General features: G+C 36.5%; 1 pseudogene; it reads right to left on the bottom strand.

Moving 5' to 3' along the window:
• Positions 1–1,242: 1,242 nt before the first annotated feature.
• On the bottom strand, positions 1,243–5,367 carry LOC102501710 (transcription factor Spi-C pseudogene; annotated as a pseudogene).
• Between the last annotated feature and the right edge of the window lie 209 nt (positions 5,368–5,576).

The raw sequence follows: 5,576 nt of genomic DNA, 5'->3' as shown, positions 1-5,576 counted from the left end.
AAAATGTTTTAAAGACTTAAAAATGTGTAAACTATGAAACTACTAGAAGTAAACATAGGGGAGGTGCTTGAGGACACTTGTCTGTGTAACTAGTTATTAGATAGGACCTGAAAAGCACAGACAACAAAGCAAAAACAGACAAATGATATTACATCAAACGAAGAAGCTTCTGCACAGCAAAGGAAGCAATCAATAGAGTGAAGAGACAGCCTACAGCATGGAGAGAATTATTTGCAAACAATCTGAAAAGGAATTAATAACCAGAATATACAACAATAACAACAACAAAACAACAAAAACCTGGATTTTTGAAAGAAAGTGGAAGAATATGGAAGGTTTACTGCTGAGTGAAGCAAGCCAGGCTATGAAGGAGAGATATTGTATGTCCCCACTTAATATATACCAAATTTCTGCACTCTATGACTGAAAATGATTGACTAAAGGTTGTACAAACACAAGAGATGGGTGTGAATGCCGGATGTGGTGTGTGTGGAGGAGTGGGGCCTAAGGAAGGACATTTGGAGGAGGGATACGGAGGCAGAGCATTGATGGGATGGGGAGGTGTGGTGTTATCAGTTGAAAATATTTTGATCAACTGGACTGGGGAGAAATGTTCACATATTGAAATGTTCACTTTGTAAGCTAAATAATGTGATTGAATGTATATAAAAAATAATAATGGAACCAGCAGTTAGCATAATGGCTATGTCACTGGACTCCCACATAGTTGACTGCGGTTCAAGTCCCAGACCCGTGACTTAAACTCATGCCGGGCACATGTGCGTGTGTGCCCAAGATCCTGAGAGGAGAATGGAGGAGAAGTGATTGTGGCATGGCCATCCCCTCTGGAGGGTGAATTATCTCTATCTGTCTCTCTGTCTCTCTCTGTCTGTCTGGAGAGCGCACATGCCCCATGGCAAAAACCTCTCTAAAAATTATAATAATAATTAATATTAAGCAGGAAAAAAAGAATCTTATTTTTTTTAAGATTTTTTTGAGAGGTTTTTGCTATAAGGTGCGTGCAGTCACCAGACAGACAGAGAGAGACAGAGAGATAGAAATTAAACGAATAAATAAATTGTCTGAAGTTTCAAAAATGACCAGTGCCGTGAAGTTTCTCTAATCTTTTGGGGTGAAATCTGATAAACACATGTGATTTCCTTTAACCTGATACTGCTCTGCAATATTGATAACAGCACTCAGATAGCATGTTCATGTTAATTACATTTATTGCCATGTAAATTACATTTCCTGGAACCACGTTTCTGCCTGTGTCTGAAGGTCACTCTGTTTCCTCAGATTGGCTGCTTCCACAGTTTCATAACCTAGTGATTAAGGAAGCCAGAGCCCACATACCTTATTGTAGTTTGAATACCAGCACTGATGATACACACTGAGTCCACATGTGTACACATTCAAGATCTTTATAAAGTAGAGAAATGGAGATGGGATTGCAGAGTGACCATGCACCTTTAAAGGGTACCTTCACTTTCTCTTCTTCTGCCTCTCTGTCTCTCTGTAGTGAGTACACACATCACGGGGCAATTACACACACACACACACACACACACACACACACACATAGAGAGATATCATCACACCCTAGTTGGAATAGTTATCAAGAAAACAAAACAAAAAAAAGTGTAGGCGAGAATGCAAAGGGCGCTCTTTTATACTGTTGATGTGAATGTAAATTAGTATAGTCATTATGGAAAACAGTATAGAGGTTCCTAAAAATACCTAAAAGTTGAATTTTCGAATTATCCAGCAATCCCATAACTAGAAATTAACCAGAGAAAAAGGAAATATATGGATATATATGTATAGATATATTTTTGAGAGGATTTTTCTATAGGGTGTGTGCACTTGCCAGAAAGACAGAGAGAGAGAGAGAGATAGAAGGCGAGAAATCAACCTTCAGTGGTGTCCATGCCACAATCCCTTCTCCTCGATTCTCCTCTTGGGATCTCAAGCATGCATGCACATGTGCCTGGTGTGAATTTAAGCCACCAGGTCTGGGACTCAAACTGTGGTCGACTACATGGGAGTTCAGCGACATATCCATGCTAACTGCTGGTGCCAAGATATCTTCACTAAATGTTTATCACAGCACTATTCACAATAGCCAAGATGTATAATCAAGCTAAATGTACATTAACTGATGAATGAAGAAAACTTGACCAGCTACACTGTAACAGTTGGTGTAGGCACTACTGCTGCACAATGCTGAAGGTTATATGACAAAGCTCCAAATTTATATCCCAGGTATGCCTGAACACTTTGGGAAATCACATGGGCATACCTGTGATCCAAGCTGGATGGATGCAGGGCTGAGGGTAGGGTTGCAGTGTGAGGATCCTACGAGGAGTGCCCCTCTCTTCCTCTGGAGATGGTGAGATAAAATGTAAAAAAAAAAAAAAAAAAAAAAAGAAGAAAAAGAAAAGGTGGTATGTGTGTGCATACACACACATACATATGCACATGAGCGAATAGTATGCAGCCATAAGAAAAAATAAAATACTATACTTTGAGGCAAAATGGATGAACTTGGAAGGCATTATGTTAAATAAAATAACCGAGGCAGAGAAAGAGAAAAATTGCTTTTTCTCACTCATATGTGGAAACTATAAATATTGACCTCACCTCATGGAAGCAGAGAATAGACTATTAGTAGGGAATGAAAAGGGTAATGGAGAAGGGAGTTTATACAGATTTTGGTTCACAAATATTATATAAAATTATAGTTAGGCAAAATGAATAATTTCTTATGTTCTATAGAATAGTAGGGTAACTAAACTGCATAATGTTTAATATATATTCCCAAGTAGCAAAAAAGGACACTTTTGATTGTTTTCAACATAAAGTAGTGATAAATGTCTGAGATGATGAATATGCTAATTATCCTTATTTAATAGTTGCATGTTGTATTTATATATTGAAAAAATCACATTGTACTCCATAAATAAGTACAATTATTTTGTGTCAATTAAAAATGAAAAAAATATCTAGATATATTTGATATATATAATATATATAAAATCAAAGATCAGAGACTGACAATTTCTCTGCTAATTTCTAAGAAACATTTGAAGAAAAATTAATACTAATTCTGCTCTGTAAAACTCTGAACATCTTCAACTGACAGTAACAACATTTTGAAAATACTCTCAGTTATGTGAGATTGGGACAGTAAATTAAGAAATATTAAAATGCTTCTCTGATAATGAATCTCCTAGAGTTAAAAAATGTAAACCTCAGAAAAGATGTCTACCTTCAAGCATGAAGAAACTTGACACCATGACGTACAAGCCATAACAGACAAAACTTATTTGCCAATCAAAATGAAAGAGTAGGGAAACTTTTTATCAAATTCTGGGGGCATAAATGTACATGCATACACATATTCCCTAATATTTCACATTACTTGAGAAGAATTCTGACAAAGTATTATGTATTACATATCCAAACCTGACAGAGTGGAGACAAAATAGTTATGTTCACATTTTTCATGAGTTTAAATTTCTGACATCAGTCATTTTTTCTTTTTTTGAGGTGTAAGCGTCAGAGTTTATTATCTTTAATAATATTGGCATTTGGGACCAGTAGTTACAAAAATTACCTGGCTTTCATCAACCATTATCCTCATATCCAATGAAATTCCAACTGCTACGGGATGCTGCAGTAATGGTTATGTTGCTGAACTCCCATGTAGTCAACCGAGGTTCAAGTCCCAGTTTTCTTGATATGGTACTCCCTTCAGAAGACTTGAAGAGTTGGGACCAGCAGTTAGTGTAATGGCTATGTTGCTGTACTACCTACCATGTAGTCAACCGCAGTTCAAGTCCCAGACCTGGTGGCTTAAACTCACGCCAGTCGCATGTGCGTGTGTGCCCAAGATCCCAAGAGGAGAATGGAGGAGAAGGGATCGCGGCATGGCCATCTCTCCTGGGGGGTGATTTTTCCCTTTCTATTTCTCTGTCTCTCTGTCTTTCTGGTGATCATACACACCCTATAGCAAAAACCTCTCAAAAAAAAAAAAAAAGAAAAAAAGAATATTGGCATTTTCTTTAGGCCATTATCTCTTTAGTCTCACAGAATTACAGATCATGAGTGGAAATTTGGAGAAAATACAGGTTCAGGATATCCACTGGTGTTTATAAAGCCATGAAAATATTTTTACATAAACACTCTATCATATGCAATCATTTCTTTGTAAATAATTTTTTTTTGGTAAAGCAATCAGATACGTTAACATTATTTTTCACCTGAGTATATGACAGTACAATGTTTAAATCAATATATAAATCAAATTACCTGTACTGGCATTGTTAATCTAGAAGAAAGTGGCTGAATAGAGAATAGAAAAACAATATTTAGTCTATACTTTTCAGTGGGGCTAGATCATTTGAAATAATAAAGTTATTCATTAGCAGAATTTACCAAGTTAGTGTAGACTTTATGCTATTTGATAAAATATAGCAACAATGAAGTTGAGTGAGTTCTCTCTTTCCTTTCTCTCTCTCTCTCTTTCTGTCTCTCTTCACTATTTGCTTTAAGAGAAAAACCCTGAGGGATTTCTGATGCTGGGAAACCATAAAATGAGTGTGTTTACAATCAGGATGATGTAGATCATAGTAGTTAGCACATGTCTAATTACAATTTGCATTCCAGTTATTTAAACTGAGATATTCTTGATCAGGTTATACATATTGAGAGTAGAAAATCTCTTTCCCCAAAAGATAAGAAGAAGAGAATCTTTGGAGAATGGCCTCACTGAACTGGTAAATTAGCTTTCTTTGGATTTTGGTGATTTCCCTAGTTCTTTTATAATTCATCAGTGTCCTGGCCATTTCCTGGTAAGTCATGGTCTTCTGGCTGCCTTTTCTTTTCCCCCAAAGTTCAACAAGTTTTTCTTTGTTTTTCAGCACAAACTGGAAAATGCCTTTGGTTCTGTCTATCCACTGAATACAAGAGGCCATCTCAGGATTACACAGGGATTTGTGAAGGTATTCAAACAGTTGGAGCTTCTTCCTGCCTTTTCCTCACTTTTGCTGGAAAAGGACAGGTGGTACCAACTGGTTTTCAATTAAATTATGAAGAGATTGATGAATATTTTCTCCCAAGTAGAAGTCCGCAGAACTATTTATTATGGTTCTCCAATTATAGAATGGGATCTCTGGAGGCAGCATCCTGTAGCAGTTGGAACTTCCTTGGATATGAGGATAATGGTTGATGAAAGCCAGGTAAATTTCATAATCTGCTGAGTACTGAAAGTCTTCAGTTGAATGTTGCCTCAGTACCTTGAAAACATCTTTGAATGTTTGACCCAGTTTGTCGTGTTCAACACAAGTCATTCTTCAGTAACAGATTGATGAGTGTCCATCAAAGCCCAGTCTAGCATCCACTTGTACAAGGTACAAATAACCTTCTCCACCAAAGCACTCATTTGCATCATTCTTTCTGACCTCAATCTTTTCAAATATTTTTAATGTATTTAATTTTAGATCCTATGGCAAAGTTAGGGAAATAGTCATTAAAATAAAATATTTCTAAAGTTTATTATGTTTATTTCAGTT

Source organism: Tupaia chinensis, unplaced genomic scaffold (genome assembly GCF_000334495.1).
Source record: "Tupaia chinensis unplaced genomic scaffold, TupChi_1.0 Scaffold000475_1, whole genome shotgun sequence".
Taxonomy (NCBI): Eukaryota; Metazoa; Chordata; class Mammalia; order Scandentia; family Tupaiidae; genus Tupaia; species Tupaia belangeri.
The sequence above is the reverse complement of the archived record's forward strand: the minus strand, read 5'-3'. Positions and strand labels throughout refer to the sequence as shown.